Source organism: Perca flavescens, chromosome 12 (genome assembly GCF_004354835.1).
Source record: "Perca flavescens isolate YP-PL-M2 chromosome 12, PFLA_1.0, whole genome shotgun sequence".
NCBI classification, from domain to species: Eukaryota; Metazoa; Chordata; class Actinopteri; order Perciformes; family Percidae; genus Perca; species Perca flavescens.
Genome location: NC_041342.1, coordinates 34,109,433 through 34,116,932, shown reverse-complemented (window position 1 = coordinate 34,116,932; position 7,500 = coordinate 34,109,433). Strand labels below are relative to the sequence as shown.

Here is a 7,500-nt window from a genome sequence, read left to right as displayed (position 1 = left end):
AGACTTTAAATATAGAAACGATCTCACTTTGCAGACTTTAAACATAAACGTTCTCACTTTGCAGACTTTAAACAAACGTTCTCACTTTGCAGTCTTTAAACATACAAACGTTCTCACTTTGCAGACTTTAAACATAAACGTTCTCACTTTGCAGACTTTAAATATAGAAACATTCTCACTTTGCAGACTTTAAATATAGAAACGTTCTCACTTTGCAGACTTTAAATATAGAAACATTCTCACTTTGCAGACTTTAAACATAAACGTTCTCTCTTTGCAGACTTTAAACATAAACGTTCTCACTTTGCAGACTTTAAATATAGAAACGTTCTCACTTTGTAGACTTTAAACATAAACGTTCTCACTTTGCAGACTTTAAATATAGAAACGTTCTCACTTTGCCGACTTTAAACATAAACGTTCTCACTTTGCAGACTTTAAATATAGAAACGTTCTCTCTTTGCCGACTTTAAACATAAACGTTCTCACTTTGCAGACTTTAAATTTAGAAACGTTCTCACTTTGCCGACTTTAAACATAAACGTTCTCACTTTGCAGACTTTAAATATAGAAACATTCTCACTTTGCAGACTTTAAATATAGAAACGTTCTCACTTTGCAGACTTTAAATATAGAAACATTCTCACTTTGCAGACTTTAAATATAGAAACATTCTCACTTTGCAGACTTTAAATATAGAAACATTCTCACTTTGCAGACTTTAAATATAGAAACGTTCTCACTTTGCAGACTTTAAATATAGAAACGATCTCACTTTGCAGACTTTAAACATAAACGTTCTCACTTTGCAGACTTTAAACAAACGTTCTCACTTTGCAGTCTTTAAACATACAAACGTTCTCACTTTGCAGACTTTAAACATAAACGTTCTCACTTTGCAGACTTTAAATATAGAAACGTTCTCACTTTGCAGACTTTAAATATAGAAACATTCTCACTTTGCAAACTTTAAACATAAACGTTCTCACTTTGCAGACTTTAAATATAGAAACGTTCTCACTTTGCAGACTTTAAACATAAACGTTCTCACTTTGCAGACTTTAAATATAGAAACGTTCTCACTTTGCCGACTTTAAACATAAACGTTCTCACTTTGCAGACTTTAAATATAGAAACGTTCTCACTTTGCCGACTTTAAACATAAACGTTCTCACTTTGCAGACTTTAAATTTAGAAACGTTCTCACTTTGCCGACTTTAAACATAAACGTTCTCACTTTGCCGACTTTAAACATAAACGTTCTCACTTTGCCGACTTTAAACATAAACGTTCTCACTTTGCAGACTTTAAATATAGAAACATTCTCACTTTGCAAACTTTAAACATAAACGTTCTCACTTTGCAGACTTTAAATATAGAAACGTTCTCACTTTGCAGACTTTAAACATAAACGTTCTCACTTTGCAGACTTTAAATATAGAAACGTTCTCACTTTGCCGACTTTAAACATAAACGTTCTCACTTTGCAGACTTTAAATATAGAAACGTTCTCACTTTGCCGACTTTAAACATAAACGTTCTCACTTTGCAGACTTTAAATTTAGAAACGTTCTCACTTTGCCGACTTTAAACATAAACGTTCTCACTTTGCCGACTTTAAACATAAACGTTCTCACTTTGCAGACTTTAAATATAGAAACGTTCTCACTTTGCCGACTTTAAACATAAACGTTCTCACTTTGCAGACTTTAAACATAAACAGTCTCACTTTGCAGACTTTAAATATAGAAACGTTCACACTTTGCAGACTTTAAACATATAAACGTTCTCACTTTGCAGTCTTTAAACATACAAACGTTCTCACTTTGCAGACTTTAAACATAAACGTTCTCACTTTGAAGACTATAAACATAAACATTCTTACTTTGCAGACTTTAAATATAGAAACGTTCTCACTTTGCAGACTTTAAATATAGAAACGTTCTCACTTTGCAGACTTTTATAGAAAACACTTTAAACATAAACGTTCTCACTTTGCAGACTTTAAACATAAACAGTCTCACTTTGCAGACTTTAAATATAGAAACGTTCACACTTTGCAGACTTTAAACATAAACGTTCTCACTTTGCAGACTTTAAATATAGAAACGTTCTGACTTTGCAGACTTTAAACATAAACATTTTCACTTTGCAGACTTTAAATATAGAAACGTTCTCACTTTGCAGACTTTAAACATAAACGTTCTCACTTCGCAGACTTTAAATATAGAAACGTTCACACTTTGCAGACTTTAAACATAAACGTTCTCACTTTGCAGACTTTAAATATAGAAACGTTCTGACTTTGCAGACTTTAAACATAAACATTTTCACTTTGCAGACTTTAAATATAGAAACGTTCTGACTTTGCAGACTTTAAACATAAACGTTCTCACTTTGCAGACTTTAAACATAAACGTTCTCACTTTGCAGACTTTAAACATAAACGTTCTCACTTTGCAGACTTTAAACATAAACACTTTGCAGACTTTAAATATAGAAACGTTCTGACTTTGCAGACTTTAAACATAAACGTTCTCACTTTGCAGACTTTAAACATAAACGTTCTCACTTTGCAGACTTTAAACATAAACGTTCTCACTTTGCAGACTTTAAACATAAACGTTCTCACTTTGAAGACTTTAAACATAGAAACATTCTCACTTTGCAGACTTTAAATATAGAAACGTTCTCACTTTGCAGACTTTAAATATAGAAACATTCTCACTTTGCAGACTTTAAACATAAAACGCCGCAGACTTTAAACATAAACGTTCTCACTTTGCAGACTTTAAATATAGAAACATTCTCACTTTGCAGACTTTAAATATAGAAACGTTCTCACTTTGCAGACTTTAAATATAGAAACATTCTCACTTTGCAGACTTTAAACATAAACGTTCTCACTTTGCAGACTTTAAATATAGAAACGTTCTCACTTTGCCGACTTTAAACATAAACGTTCTCACTTTGCAGACTTTAAACATAAACGTTCTCACTTTGCAGACTTTAAATATAGAAACGTTCTCACTTTGCAGACTTTAAACATAAACGTTCTCACTTTGCAGACTTTAAACATAAACGTTCTCACTTTGCAGACTTTAAACATAAACATTTTCACTTTGCAGACTTTAAATATAGAAACGTTCTCACTTTGCAGACTTTAAATATAGAAACGATCTCACTTTGCAGACTTTAAACATAAACGTTCTCACTTTATCAGACTTTAAACATAAACATTTTCACTTTGCAGACTTTAAACATAAACGTTCTCACTTTGCAGACTTTAAATATAGAAACATTCTCACTTTGCAGACTTTAAACATAAACGTTCTCACTTTGCAGTCTTTAAACATACAAACGTTCTCACTTTGCAGACTTTAAACATAAACGTTCTCACTTTGCAGACTTTAAATATAGAAACGATCTCACTTTGCAGACTTCAAACATAAACGTTATCACTTTGCAGACTTTAAACATAAACGTTCTCACTTTGCAGACTTTAAATATAGAAACATTCTCACTTTGCAGACTTTAAATATAGAAACGTTCTCACTTTGCAGACTTTAAATATAGAAACATTCTCACTTTGCAGACTTTAAACATAAACGTTCTCACTTTGCAGACTTTAAACATAAACGTTCTCACTTTGCAGACTTTAAATATAGAAACGTTCTCACTTTGCAGACTTTAAACATAAACGTTCTCACTTTGCAGACTTTAAATATAGAAACGTTCACACTTTGCAGACTTTAAACATAAACGTTCTCACTTTGCAGACTTTAAATATAGAAACGTTCTGACTTTGCAGACTTTAAACATAAACATTTTCACTTTGCAGACTTTAAATATAGAAACGTTCTGACTTTGCAGACTTTAAACATAAACGTTCTCACTTTGCAGACTTTAAACATACAAACGTTCTCACTTTGCAGACTTTAAACATAAACGTTCTCACTTTGAAGACTATAAACATAAACGTTCTCACTTTGCAGACTTTAAATATAGAAACGTTCTCACTTTGCAGACTTTAAATATAGAAACGTTCTCACTTTGCAGACTTTAAATATAGAAACGTTCACACTTTCAGACTTTAAACAGACTTTTTAAAATATAAACGTTCTGATTTTGCAGACTTTAAACATAAACATTTGCAGAGACTTTAAATATAGAAACGTTCTGACTTTGCAGACTTTAAACATAAACGTTCTCACTTTGCAGACTTTAAACATAAACGTTCTCACTTTGCAGACTTTAAACATAAACGTTCTCACTTTGAAGACTATAAACATAAACATTCTCACTTTGCAGACTTTAAATATAGAAACGTTCTCACTTTGCAGACTTTAAATATAGAAACGTTCTCACTTTGCAGACTTTAAACATAAACGTTCTCACTTCGCAGACTTTAAACATAAACATTCTCACTTTGCAGATTTTAAATATAGAAACATTCTCACTTTGCAGACTTTAAATATAGAAACGTTCTCACTTTGCAGACTTTAAACATAAACGTTCTCACTTTGCAGACTTTAAATATAGAAACGTTCTCACTTTGCAGACTTTAAACATAAACGTTCTCACTTTGCAGACTTTAAATATAGAAACGTTCTCACTTTGCAGACTTTAAACATAAACGTTCTCACTTTGCAGACTTTAAACATAAACGTTCTCACTTTGCAGACTTTAAACATAAACGTTCTCACTTTGCAGACTTTAAACATAAACGTTCTCACTTTGCAGACTTTAAAATAGAAACGTTCTCACTTTTGCAGACTTTAAACATAAACATTTTCACTTTGCAGACTTTAAACATAAACGTTCTCACTTTGCAGACTTTAAACATAAACATTTTCACTTTGCAGACTTTAAATATAGAAACGTTCTCACTTTGCAGACTTTAAATATAGAAACATTCTCACTTTGCAGACTTTAAACATAAACGTTCTCACTTTGCAGTCTTTAAACATACAAACGTTCTCACTTTGCAGACTTTAAACATAAACGTTCTCACTTTGCAGACTTTAAATATAAACGATCTCACTTTGCAGACTTTTAAAACATAAACATTATCACTTTGCAGACTTTAAACATAAACGTTCTCACTTTGCAGACTTTAAATATAGAAACATTCTCACTTTGCAGACTTTAAATATAGAAACGTTCTCACTTTGCAGACTTTAAATATAGAAACATTCTCACTTTGCAGACTTTAAATATAGAAACGTTCTCACTTTGCAGACTTTAAACATAAACGTTCTCACTTTGCAGACTTTAAATATAGAAACATTCTCACTTTGCAGACTTTAAACATAAACGTTCTCACTTTGCAGACTTTAAACATAAACGTTCTCACTTTGCAGACTTTAAATATAGAAACGTTCTCACTTTGCAGACTTTAAACATAAACGTTCTCACTTTGCAGACTTTAAATATAGAAACGTTCACACTTTGCAGACTTTAAACATAAACGTTCTCACTTTGCAGACTTTAAATATAGAAACGTTCTGACTTTGCAGACTTTAAACATAAACGTTCTCACTTTGCAGACTTTAAACATACAAACGTTCTCACTTTGCAGACTTTAAACATAAACGTTCTCACTTTGAAGACTATAAACATAAACGTTCTCACTTTGCAGACTTTAAATATAGAAACGTTCTCACTTTGCAGACTTTAAATATAGAAACGTTCTCACTTTGCAGACTTTAAACATAAACGTTCTCACTTCGCAGACTTTAAACATAAACGTTCTCACTTTGCAGACTTTAAACATAAACGTTCTCACTTTGCAGACTTTAAATATAGAAACATTCTCACTTTGCAGACTTTAAATATAGAAACGTTCTCACTTTGCAGACTTTAAATATAGAAACATTCTCACTTTGCAGACTAAACATAAACGTTCTCACTTTGCAGACTTTAAATATAGAAACGTTCTCACTTTGCAGACTTTAAATATAGAAACGTTCTCACTTTGCCGACTTTAAACATAAACGTTCTCACTTTGCAGACTTTAAATATAGAAACGTTCTCACTTTGCAGACTTTAAACATAAACGTTCTCACTTTGCAGACTTTAAATATAGAAACGTTCTCACTTTGCCGACTTTAAACATAAACGTTCTCACTTTGCAGTCTTTAAACATAAACGTTCTCACTTTGTAGACTTTAAACATAAACGTTCTCACTTTGCAGACTTTAAATATAGAAACGTTCTCACTTTGCCGACTTTAAACATAAACGTTCTCACTTTGCAGACTTTAAATATAGAAACGTTCTCACTTTGCCGACTTTAAACATAAACGTTCTCACTTTGCAGACTTTAAACATAAACGTTCTCACTTTGCAGACTTTAAATATAGAAACGTTCACACTTTGCAGACTTTAAACATAGAAACGTTCTCACTTTGCAGACTTTAAATATAGAAACATTCTCACTTTGCAGACTTTAAACATAAACGTTCTCACTTTGCAGACTTTAAATATAGAAACGATCTCACTTTGCAGACTTGAAACATAAACGTTATCACTTTGCAGACTTTAAACATAAACGTTCTCACTTTGCAGACTTTAAATATAGAAACATTCTCACTTTGCAGACTTTAAATATAGAAACTTTCTCACTTTGCAGACTTTAAATATAGAAACATTCTCACTTTGCAGACTTTAAACATAAACGTTCTCACTTTGCAGACTTTAAATATAGAAACGTTCTCACTTTGCAGACTTTAAACATAAACGTTCTCACTTTGCAGACTTTAAATATAGAAACGTTCTCACTTTGCCGACTTTAAACATAAACGTTCTCACTTTGCAGACTTTAAATATAGAAACGTTCTCACTTTGCAGACTTTAAACATAAACGTTCTCACTTTGCAGTCTTTAAACATACAAACGTTCTCACTTTGCAGACTTTAAACATAAACGTTCTCACTTTGCAGACTTTAAATATAGAAACGATCTCACTTTGCAGACTTGAAACATAAACGTTATCACTTTGCAGACTTTAAACATAAACGTTCTCACTTTGCAGACTTTAAATATAGAAACATTCTCACTTTGCAGACTTTAAATATAGAAACTTTCTCACTTTGCAGACTTTAAATATAGAAACATTCTCACTTTGCAGACTTTAAACATAAACGTTCTCACTTTGCAGACTTTAAATATAGAAACGTTCTCACTTTGCAGACTTTAAACATAAACGTTCTCACTTTGCAGACTTTAAATATAGAAACGTTCTCACTTTGCCGACTTTAAACATAAACGTTCTCACTTTGCAGACTTTAAATATAGAAACGTTCTCACTTTGCAGACTTTAAATATAGAAACGTTCTCACTTTGCCGACTTTAAACATAAACGTTCTCACTTTGCAGACTTTAAACATAAACATTCTCACTTTGCAGACTTTAAATATAGAAACGTTCTCACTTTGCCGACTTTAAACATAAACGTTCTCACTTTGCCGACTTTAAACATAAACGTTCTCACTTTGCA

At 31.9% G+C, this 7,500-nt stretch overlaps 1 protein-coding gene across 1 annotated transcript in view; it reads left to right on the top strand.

The window, feature by feature from the left end:
- The window catches only part of lamc1 (laminin, gamma 1), a 141,015-nt gene that overhangs the window by 91,942 nt on the left and 41,573 nt on the right, over positions 1-7,500 (top strand). The gene's annotated exons all lie outside the window — the stretch shown is intronic.